This window comes from Rhea americana, unplaced genomic scaffold, assembly GCF_003343005.1.
Source record: "Rhea americana isolate MKP2758 unplaced genomic scaffold, rheAme1 scaffold_34, whole genome shotgun sequence".
Taxonomy (NCBI): domain Eukaryota; kingdom Metazoa; phylum Chordata; class Aves; order Rheiformes; family Rheidae; genus Rhea; species Rhea americana.
The window spans coordinates 3,649,666-3,662,350 of NW_028186468.1; the positions used below are offsets into that span (position 1 = coordinate 3,649,666).

At 35.7% G+C, this 12,685-nt stretch overlaps 1 long non-coding RNA gene across 1 annotated transcript in view; it reads right to left on the bottom strand.

Annotated features, from left to right (window-relative positions):
- LOC146592258 (uncharacterized) overlaps positions 1-12,685 on the bottom strand; it is a 73,048-nt gene that overhangs the window by 59,646 nt on the left and 717 nt on the right. The window lies entirely within an intron of this gene.

Below are 12,685 nucleotides of genomic sequence, written 5' to 3' on the forward strand. Positions count from 1 at the left end.
CTACTGTCTGGGTGACTACTCAAAGCACTAGGCTTTTCTATGATCGCTATTGCCATCCTTCTAAAGAGAATAAGCTCCTGTCATTCAGGTGTTTACCCCTAGAAAAACATGCTAGATTTCTGGCTCCTAAAACTGTATATCAGACATCTCTCTACATTTAATTCATCCTTTCAAGCCCCCAAAGAGATGTGAGATCCCAGATAAACCACTGTAACTAGCATTTTCTCTTAACTAACTCAGTACATCTTCTCCATGAGCATGTTGTCCTTTTGACCATACTTCAAAAGACAAATGGCTTTCTCCATGAAGTACAGTGGAAGCTGAAGTGCTCAAATTGAACAAACTGGATTATTCGGCCAAATTTCACAGAATTAAAACATATGTCTGAAGGCACTCAGCAAATCTAGAAAAAATCCAGACCATCTACAGCACAGGCAGCCAGTGACAAAATATATAAGTCAGGAACAGACATCCTCAGTTCATGTGTGTACTATGGCTTCAGCACAGTGTCAGATAAGGAAAATAAGAAAAAAGGTCTTGTAAAACAATATTAACAGTGAGTGACATTATAACAGGAAAAAGGCACCTCATAAGAGGCAGAGCCATTCAGATTGCAAARGAGATTAAATTAATTACTCAAACCAATACAGTAACACTCTTACTCCATAGAAMAAGTATCAGTGTCAGACTGAAAGGACTATGGAGCCAATCACCACTTGATTACAGTTTGTACTTTTTTTAATGTAGATATAGAGAAATTGATTCATTACATTGCTGGATTTCAACCAAACAACTGGCCTACCTAAGAAAATTCCTCRCAATAAAGTACCTTTATGTGATAATTGAACTACCAGATAAGATATATGACTATTATATAAAGTGATTATTGACTGTGAGAAGCTTTCAACTTAGTAGAAARTGACTTTGTATAAGAGCTCTCCCGAGCCAGTGACAAAGGTTACACTTAGCTCTTTTAACATATAGTAAAAGAGAATGAGACTTCCACCAGCCTCTTGTATATCAACTAAAACAATGGGAAGAAAAACAGGGAATGACAGAACTCATTCCATAGCTTTTCAAATTCTGTCAAAAAGGTAATTTCCAGAAAAGTGTACTGGAAAGATGATTAGTTGAATCTGAAATTTACTGACAGTATTACTTTTCTTACTGACTACACACGTACTTTAAAGCATAAAGATTTAACATTAGTGAAGACTCAAAATTCACCGAAACAATAAGTTAATACACTAATTTCTGCCAAGTTAACTGTAAAAATAAATCAGAAATAAAATTCTCTCAAATTAAATTACAAAAAGAAGAGATAGTCTTCTCCACCAATGTAAAGACCAATATGAATTATTTACTTGGAATTTTTACCAACTTTATTATATGATATTATGAAGGATAAATGGGACAGTAAGACAATGAGAAACCTGAATTTCAAAACAGGTTTCAAGGTATTTCTCACCCTGAAACTATACAAAGGTCTTGAATTCAAATCCAAATTAGACMAAGCAATAGGAGACTACAGATACGTTTCACAAAAACATAAGCCTAAGATACTGCAGTCCATTTTAYAGGAGTAATGAATTCTCTTGCATATGGGAATGTGTATGCTAACAAAAGAGGAAATTCGGTTAAGTTTAGCATTGTTCACACTTTACCAGCTATTCTTACAATTTTGTTATCATTCTCTATAAAAATACAAAATATTACATAATTCTTCAATATACAGTGGGTTGTGATCTACTCAGTATTGCATGCCTTAAAGCCACTTTTCAATGGAAAACTGGAGTATTATTATTTTCCAAATTGTTCTTTATATAGCGAGTCTGAAAACGGAGACAGATTTTCAGCTAGTATTTGCACAAGTCATAACATTTGTTGGCACAAATAGAACAGGTTATAATGTCTGTGTGGACAAGATTATGCTCAGAACCAGTAATGAAWCTGGAGGCTCTTGAATTAAATTTACTCAAATATGCCATAAGAATTTTCTCACCAGATTTATTAAGCAATAGTTTAACAGCAAAACCAAATRCATTATCAAAAGAGGAGAGAATGAACTGAAGTCTGTAGAAGAACTTTTTTAAACAAATACCTGATTTTTCAGACTTCTCAAAGTGATTTACTTTTAAACTGATGCTATAGCTACAATATTGAAAGTTATTCTATGCATGTTCTGATTTGCATATTTTAAAATTCTRGCTTGAATATGCATATACATGAATATTAGCCAGATTGGGTCCTACTTTTTTTGATTTTTTTTTTTTTTTTTTAAGAGAGGTGATATTTACTGACAGGTGATAGAAAAATAAGCAAGTAGAACTAAAGAATACCAAATTTGTAAACCATAAAATGAAAGCAGAAGAAGCTGGGTTTTGTTTTAAAAACATAGAATACTTTTTGTGCAAAACAAACTGTTGATGTAGTGCAATGTTGCTGATTCTTAAAAACAATTATTTCAATTAGGCATTGAAATTTAAAGCTTACAAATATTGTGAAATTTACATTAAACTTTTCTAAGTGATTTCTATATATTTCTTGGGCAAAATAGGGATAAAGACTTTCTAAATATAGACATTATTTTTAATAGAGATAGGAATATGGAAGAGTTTTTGCTTTTATTTTAATTTGGGGTTTTTTGCATTGTTTACTTCATTCTACTCTGAGAACTAGAAGAACAAAAACCTACTAGAAATTAAGCTAAATAAAATCAGCTACCCTATTCTSTTTGCCTAAGCAGAAAGAAAAACAAAAGGAAAACAACTAGCTGACACGAGGCAAAAATCACTATTATAAATTTGCTGGATGGCATCTTTAGAACAATGAAATCATGCTTATTAATCCTCTGATAAGTCTATGCTATGTATTTTCTTCAGTTTCATGCCAGTTTATTTAGACAATTTGTATAATATGTAAGAATAGCTGGCCAAAGCATGTTACACTGGAAAGTGTATAACCACAAAACATTTGATCTTTAGTCACCTTACACTTAGTTTTTTGTTATTTACATTTTTGTAAGTAATGAATTTTCATACATTCAGAAATGACAGTGGAAAAATAAAAGTTAACAAGATTAAAATAACCAACGAGAAACAATGGTCCAGCAGAAAACTAAAATTTTAGCTTCCAGTCCTACATAGATTAGCATTTAGCAGTTTCACAGTGAATTTCAAGACCAATACTCTAATTAAAAGAGAGCAACAGATAGGCAGAGGCTTTTNAAAAAAAAAAAAAAAGAAGAGATACTATTAGAAAAGAAGGAACATCTGTCTGGAGAAAATGTAGTATTTCTCTTAATTGGAGGTAGCATCACGAAGAAAAGTCTAGAGATAAAGATACTGAAGAGAGCAACATGTGATGAGTATGTCAAAAGTATGACAAAAAAAAAGTTTTCAACATAATTCTAGACCAGCAGACAACATAGTCAATGTACTAAGGGCTGTGCCATACATGTTGGCAGCCTTTAAAATCATGTAAACCCTTAAGTTATCAATGTCTTAAATTCTTCTGAAAAAGCTACCTGTGTTTAGCAGTTTTCACTACAGGGACAAGAATAAAGTATTAAAACATAGAAAGGATCTATTAGTGTATTATTTACAATATGCAGTATATTTGGCAGTATTTGTCAGAAGCAAAGTTTTGAGGAACAGAATGCAATCTGCAGTAGCTAAATAACAGAAAGCAATGCATACATAATTTCTACTTAAAGTAGAACACGTTTTCCTTCTATCTTCCTGCAAAATTTATTTTAAGAAAGTACAGGTATAATACAGTATATTATTTACATACTTTTATGAGGTAATGTCTTTGAGCATTTAGAAGACAGAGTTAACGCAGAATGCAGCCATCCAGGTGGAGCACTGCTCTCTGTAGATGGCACAAGCTATTAGTCTCTTACTGTCTCCACTGAAGGTTTTTGTTGTTGTTATTGTTTTAAATGAAGCTCATGATATTGGTTTGAATGAATAGTTTTTGAAATAGCTTACTATCTTGTTACATGACTTGTATTTTTCCCCTGCTGAAACAATATTTCTGCTGTGGTTATTGAGGACACTTAAACAAGAAATTACCTACTACAGATTTGTGGGTCGCTCAGAGTCCAGGCTTAGAAGGCTTAAAAATGTGAAGACATCCACTCATTCATCACTTTGGAGTAGTGAAAAAATGTTTGGGAAATGTAGGATAACTTTAGGAATGTTTTTCTTCTAGTAGGGTTGAAATTACAGGCAGTTCAATATGCAGTTTTATTTTCTACAGCTTACATTTACTGTATATATTTACTGTAGGTATTTTACAAACATGGATAGGCATTTTGAAAGTGCTGTCATCTAAAAAGTAAGAACAGCTTCACTCACAGTGGAAATAGAAACAAGGTGTTCACTGAAATGTAAACTGACATCAAATTTAGAAGTGATCTCCCAAAAGCAGCATTTAAGTGATACCAAGACAGTGATGAAGAAATATATATATATATAAAAAAAAAAAAAAACCCTTGATGCCTATGCACCCTATGTGCATCTTTTCCCTGGATATGTTTGAAAGCTTTTCATGAAGCTAACACCTCTTTTACTGGTATCAAACTTACTTGCAAAAAAAATGCAATCCAGATCTTGAGTTATTCTGGGCAAGCAGAAAAGCTGAGCACAACTCTTGAGCAGATCACAGTTTGTGTGCTAATTAAGAAGCTTACTTATAGGCAATACATTGTATTTTAATCTTTGAAAAGCTGTATAACTACTACATCTTTTTCTCATGCTTTCCTCTTTCTAAGCAGGATAGAAGGTAGGCTGATTTCACAATAAATCTTTTCCTAGGCTTACGGCTTATTCACAAGGATGGTTTGAGACTCAAATTTCCCTCCCAGAATATCAATTTAGGAACATTTTTGTGGGGCTGTAGAAGGTAATGAGGCACAGTCAGACAGTCAGAGAAAAGGACAGGTACTCACAAAGCTCAGGATACAACAGCCAGGGCTGACCACAGTGAATTCAGTTGCAAGCTGTAAATGCAGCTAACTACAATAATAGCAGAAATACAGTTGCACCTGAGAAATATATGAGGGCAGAACAGGAGAGCAAGAATAACCACTTGCTTGAAAAAAGTGAATGCGAGTGTAGCTCTGAATAAATAAAAACAGCAATAGAAAAGCTTTCTTAACAAAGAATTATTGAYAGTAGACAGTTGCACACTACCTAAGCTATATGTAGGAGTCAACTGATAGATAAATAACATATGAAACTTTCATATGTGATCTGAAGGCTGTGAAATTCCCCTAAGGAACRCACGGTAGAAGGGTGGATATATGAGTGAAAGTGATTAAAAGGTGGATAAGAATTTTCCAAAATTCTAACTATAAATATACATWCTTATACATTTTGTTACATGCTGCATATGCAAGTGGATATACGTTGATAAGAATCTAAAATATTACATCCAGTACAAGGACAAAGTAGAAGCTGTAGTCATTAAATATACAGACCATGCACAAGGGAGGCTTGTTCAGAAAGTAGGTCTTTAGTTGTTACAGCACAGAAGATTAAGGACAATAACAAAATCACAAAACCTTCTCATCACAGCCTACAGATGACGGCAAGTGTGAGACAGAAATTCTACAATTTTTTTTTTCTGGTGGCAAGGCTGGCTAAAACAGATCCCACCTCTTCTTTCCWCCTGAATTACTTTATCTCACCCTTACACTGCACCCTCACTTGCACAAATAWATATATATTTTAGGGCTTTGAGCTGATTCAGATGGTTTCAAATCCTTCTTATTTTTTGCCACAGAATTACTCAGTCTAGTTTGGTTGTCTTTATAGTCTTCCAAATAACTCAGCTGAGAAGGTAGTTAGGGAATAGAAACAAATAGCCGGAGAATAAGAGTTGGGACAACTTAAGTTAACTTTTCCATCAAGAAGAATACCTATGGAACCAAGACTTCAAATGCCATGTGCTGTTTTGAAAATCACCTGCAGATATTCAGTCAGGAAATGAAAAGATTTTATGTGAAAGCTTTATAACAAGGAAAAAAAGCTTCAGAAAAAATACCATTTTCCTTTCTCTAATAAAGTTTCTCATTCATTGACTGAAGATAGCGACTCTCCCTGTGATTCTTTACCATTATGACAACTAGCAGCTGAACCAAAAATTGACAGACTCATTCACAATATCACTCTACATGACACTAGCAGCAGYGTGAAATTGAGTGTGATCACAGCCCTAGTCAATTCTACTGGTTCAGGGAGTTTTCAGTTTAGGTCAATTTTATCTTCAGATCCTCATGCTCTTGAATCACAGAAGTAAAGAAAACAAAGACAGASGAAGAGACAGTAGGATAATAGTCTGTAAAAAGGAAACAAGGGCAGAGAAGTTTTTAGAAATTACTAGAAGTTCTTCCAATCCTCCAGGAAGGCAACTCTACACAGCATGAAGTAAACTCTGTGCATATAAAGAGTAGTTCTCCCCACCTGGCTTAGAACCTGCAGAATCAACGAACTATTTGAGATTCAGACACTTGCTCAAGGTCCTGTAATAGCACATCACAAGCTCTTCGGGAGACAAACTTYTTACCTAACTTCATATATATTCTAACATACCATCTCTTTCTCCAAAAGAGAGCTTTCTTTAAAAAAAAAAAAAAATCATTTCTCCCTCCTCCTCTCCCTTGTTAGTTGACCTCTTTATCCTAGCAAGTTCTGATGAGCTAGTATTTTAAATTTCTTCGTTAGTATCTTTTTCCTTTCCTCGCTCTTCCTTTTTCTTTATATTTAAACCAATCCTTACTCTTTCAATTCCTACTGAAGAATGACTACTTGTCATTCCCCTTGATTGTTCCAACAGCTGTTGCTAGTTGCCAATCAGTCCCATGCAATCTCCTCTCATTCTCTTCCTTTGTGTGATTTCTTCCTCTATTTTTGCATAAGTCTAAGAACTTGTCTGAGGGAATACTCACCAGTTACAATAAGTACTTTCTAGTGACTCTAGTCACTCTACTGCCAATCCTAGCTATCCCTGTAGTAGACCCTAACTATGCAATCTTTATTTAAAAAAAGAGAGAGAGAGAGAGAAAATAATTCTGGAGCATCCTGCAACAATCTACCACTCCTTTCCCAGAAACACATAAGCCACAATAAATCTTTTGCAAAGTGAAGTAAAACTAATTAGTTTAGTCTTGCCATTRCAAATTAATGTATTTTACTTCCTGCTGCAACGGACTAAGAATACACATGCAGTTTAATCTGAAAGACAGCTAAAAATCCAATTAAATTAACAGTAGCTTTCAAGTGAATGGACAGTACCTTCTTACTCTAGCTAATTCATAAGCCATCCTTTGCTACTTTGAATCAGTAGGATATTTGTGAAAAACAAAATAAAGGATGAATTTATATTAACTATCATCTCTTTCCTATAATGTGTGATCTCATCCCTGAATTTTATCCTCTTTATTGCAGTAACATTAGAAATGTTAAAAAGAATTACCTTTACAAGACTTGTATGTTCTTTAACTGTAGCYTTTTACGTCAATATAACATAAGATTAGTTTTAGTAATCCCTGTTGTCCAAGAACTAATTCTATCCCAATGATTTCCTGGGGTTAGCATATATAACTATATAACTTAAACTGTATTGCTGAGGTATGACTCATTGCCAGTAACAGATCTGCCAAAAGGGAAATCAAAGTTGTTGGTTTCCAAAAAGAAAAGTATTAAACAGATTTTGCCTCCATAAATAGATTACACTTTATATCTCTTGTTATATCAAGTCGTAGCCCTAGAAATATGAGCGGGACTTATCATCAGATTAAACACGTATGTAGTATCTGCAGGAACAGGGCCTAAATGGGTTTTATCAGTCATAATGTTGGATGGTTATCACTGCATAAATCAGTGCAATTTCAGGTAAGTTTTTTTAACAGTTCAAATGCTTTTCTCAGAAATCATACAAATAATGGTCAGTCTACCATGAAGGATATTAGCTGCCAAGATACTGTCTCTCAGAGCTGAGTTGGAGGTATTTCAGTCCAGACTGTGACAAGCTTCACTCCTGCTGTGACCTAGCGGGCACTGCCCACTGTCGATTAACACAGGCTTCCTTCTTCTTTCTTCCTCACCTCACTTGCTCAGGCAAGTGGATAAACATGCTGCCTGGCTCACTTCCCCTGGATGGGCCCTGCTCCTTGCCCTTGGAAATGGCTGATGTTCTGTTGAACATCATTATGGCTGCATATCAATGTTACCCTGTCCCAAGAGGTAACAGGTTAAAAATAAAATTAAAGTTGAAATCACTGAAGGAACATTTCAGCCAGAATGATTTGTCACGTATTTCTTCAGCAAAGATCACATCAATGTAATTTTATCACTACTTTAAAGACAGAATGATTCCTGAACAAACAGAATGACTGTCTATGCRTAGATATCTATCAGAGTGGAAGACTGACTTCACCTCTTCCCTTTTAATATTCAAAATACTCCTTCTCCAAAAACTCCATATGGGTCAAGATCATACACAGTGGGAAGGCTGTGAGTCCGCCCTCTGCTGTTCTGCACTGTCAAACCATAATGACAGCATATTCTGGAATATAATTACCTTTTTTTGCATTCCCTTCCCGTAAGAAGGAGCAAAAGCTTCAGCTAGCCGAAGTCTTGTGTATCAGCGCAGACCAGCACTGGAGTAGCAAACCATGTGTGTCCCCTTACAGGTTTCTGGAAACTAGCCCTGTAATCAACAAACGAAGGCAAAGTCACACTGCTTTCATTACCATACTACAAAAGAAACATGATGAGCAGATTTCTCTACAGGCGACTATTTAAGGCTTTTGCAGAAGCAGATCCTATTGTACAGACAATGCATAAATAATTTGTTTATTTTCTGAAAGTGTGTCTGCTTAGCCATGAAGCTTATATTCAACAGGAGACCATTACGCTGTCATAACATCCTATCCCACTTACATTAGCTCTTAATTAACACTGGAACATTTAGCAGCTATTAGAAGAGACATTCTCAAGAGTTCTAGATTTCAGCAGAGCTCACAGGCAAACTGTCTTTAGGCACTACGTTGCAGCAGTTTAAGATCAGAGATGCAATTTGAATTAACAAAACTGATAATCTTTGATTCGTTCATGTTTCTAGAAGAATAGTATTTGCAAATGCTGCATGGTGATCTTTTTACCCACTGCAGTTGAAACATTTTCAACACTACAAGAATCTTTGCAAAGCCTTTCTTACTTTGTAAATACATTTTGGGGGGTAGAAGGTGTAAAATAATAAATTAAATTTATAAAGCGATTTTAAAGCAGGTAGATTATTTCTCTTGCTAAGACTTTTTGACTCAAACAGGGTTGGTTTTCACACAGTGAAACACGTATCAGTGCGTATGTGTAACTAAAACCAAGTTCAGTCTTCTCTGTRTAACAAATCATTAGTTATCAAAAATGCTACTGCTAGTCATGATTAAACTACTAAACTGCTACTAAATTAGTAGTCGGAAAGTAACAGGTCCGCATCTAAAGTTAGTTTCTTTACTGTCTTAGCTGAAACAAAGTGATTGCGTAAGTATGAATGTATTCATAACAGAGCTGCAAGTGGTATTGTAGGAAATAATCTTTAATGCACAAATGAAAGTGTAATTTAATGCTGTAGTTGTGGTAATTTGCAGACCATGACTCTGCTGAGCTTATAGGAAGCATAACTTGCTGTCTTTAATTCAGTAACAGACTATTATAAAGTAGAAAAAAAATTCTTAATCTATGAAGCCAACTTAGTTTTTAAAAATCAGTGGTACTGGTTTCCAGAAGTCTTGTTCCAATAAAGTAATAATTATCACTGGTGATAGTTTTTAGCTACACTAGAAATGTTCTTGTATGTTTTTAGATACTGAATTTCATAGCCTGTTCACTTGAATGCATTAAATATTTTTCACCTCTGGTTCTTAAACATTATTTCAACCTGGAATGATGTGTAATGTATCCTGAAGCTTCAAGTCAACCACAGATTCTTTTATTGTTATGACATAATCAGAAGCAGGTGCCTAGAAGTTGACATTTTCTCTCCTAATAGCAATGTGCTAATTATACAGCATTTAAGAACTTCTTTCCTCCTCCCCTCCAATAGTAAAACTGCATTTTCCAAGATTTAAAGTTTTCGGTTCTACCCATATTGAGATGTGAGTCTAGTAAATACAACTTTCCTGGATATACTGGGTGTAAAGCATTATCAAAAACCTTTAAGAGTTAGAAGAGCAGAGAGGTATTATTAACCTGTAAGGGTATTAAGTTTAATATTATTATTGTAATGTTGGGATGAAAGAAAGATTTCAAGTGGTGTAATTTGCAAGCAATACAGACGAATATGTTTAATAATGCTGGGGAATCTTCCTGCACAGATTTACCGATAAAGAGACGGGAAATGCTGGAGTAAGAAAAATATGCAGATATTACAGAAGAAACGTATCTGCACATTTCATTAGGAGGATTTTTCAAGTAGAGTTCATTTTCTTATAAAACTTGTCRTGATATTATTAAAGTACAGTATACAAAAATATCCAAACTGAACTCCCCAAAACAGTTTTATAGAACTAAGTATTTAACAGAGAGCATTTTTAGTATTCTTTCTGTTTCTTTTTCCTCCAAAACCATCTTCGGCATTTTCTCACACTCTATGGTGTATCAAAGGCACTCCACAAATCCAGATGTCAAGACATCAGTGTTTTGTAAATCTTTGATAACACATTCAGCTATGTATTTATCAGCTGTGTGGAAAGTCACACTTTTTGTTTTGGAGAAAATCCAACCTTAACGTTAAACTCCATTTTCATTCAAGCTAACATTTTTACAAGGACTGAGAAAAAAAAACAAAGCTCCTTTATTCTGACTTCTACAGACCCTCATTTGGGAAAGCAGAGAATCAAACCCCGATTCAGAAGATTGAAGTAATGCTTAAAAGAGTTATTCAAATACTGTGGTATGCAAGAACATATAATGAAGTATTTGACAAGCATATCAGTAATAGTGAATAGAGCGAGACTGGGATACTACACAAAATGACCCCTATGTGAGAACTCCGGTATCTGRTACAAGAACAAAATAGACTAGTTTTACCAATTTGAGTTTAACTTTTCTGAAGCTCAGTATTTTCACTGACTTCCATGGGAGTCTGGGAAACATATGCTCCAAACCCTTTCAGACCTATGTAGACTAGTGTTTTAAGAGGTTATCTSTTTTTAGCTTTAAAGGAGAATAAAGCTGTTGTGAATACAAATCTTAAAAATTAACTGTAGAATAAATAAATGAACCCATATGTGYATTAAAATTTTAATACTGTTAGCCCCCTACAGTAGTCCTTAAGATAGGCTATTTAGTAAATTAAATAGGATATTCAATTTAATTCAATTTCTGGCATTTTCCTTCAATACATGTTTTTAGTGAAGAGTGTGGCATACATTTTCTCTGTGGAAAAAATAACCATTTGTTTACATTCTGTTGCTCTTTTTATGTCAACTTTATTGCACATAACACTGAGAAAACTTTTAAAATGAAATGCAACAAGTTTATGTAGTTATTGCACAAGTTTCTCATAGAACATTTTCAAGTTAATGTGAGACATACAGTAGATTTGGAGGACATAAAAGAGAGTTTACAAAATAAACTTTAACCACAGAGAAGCTGATCTGCGTATCACTTTGTCATTGAAGAATGATGTTAATCCAGTATGTTATTGCTATAAATACATACAAGTTCGCCGCTTAAAGAATGACACAAAGAACATTATTACACTCTCTCTGATCYAGTCCTCACAACATTAAACTGTAACTATTTCTAATCTATGTAAGAGGCATAAAGTGACATAAAACTCAAGTTCAATTATCAGTTCAGTCAAATGATGCCAGTAAAACGTGGAAGAGGATTTCCATTTGGACAAAAGGGTAAAAATTGCCTCCTCTTCAATTTAGCTTCACACACATTCTGAAGCATTTAGCTATATTTACCCATTAAAGGAAAAGGATGAACATTCAGCCTTCTGTTAGCTGATGCTCTGAAACGGTGCATGGCATGTTCCAGTGCGACTCGCCAAGCTGGCAACTAATTACCATAGTCCTTGCAGAAGTGTTACCATCACTGCAATATAATTATTAAATACTCTAACACCCTTTCAGTTCCCTGAAAGARCACAGCTTACTATTTTAAGAAAGCCTACCCATTTAAATGTCATTAACTATCCAGTTAGTACAGTCTGCTCCTTGCTAGCTGCACAGCACTGGGATAATCTTTTAATAGTTAGTCACTATTGAGCAATTTCAGCAATTACACTTGTATCCGTTGTGTGGTAACGGCGAGGCAGACCGCCCTCAGAACCTCATCCTTCTCCAGCACCACCCGGTGCCAACCACACAGCCAGTCCCCAGCAGGGAACGAGGCGTGCGAGCAGGGACGAACTGCGCGCCGGAGCACGCCGCCGCCGCCAGACTCGCGCAGCCCCGCCGGAAAGCGCCCGCCCGAGACAGCCACGCTCACACCAACCCACTCGCGGACCCACCGACCCGCTCCGGCCGCGGACGGGGCGCCCAGGGTCACCGCGCCGCGCAGCAGCGCGCTAGCAGCGCTCTTCCTCCGGCGCGCCTAGGCCGAGAGCAACCCCTGCCGCCGCCGCCGCCGCTTCCCACGGCTCCACCTGCCGGGCGCCCGCG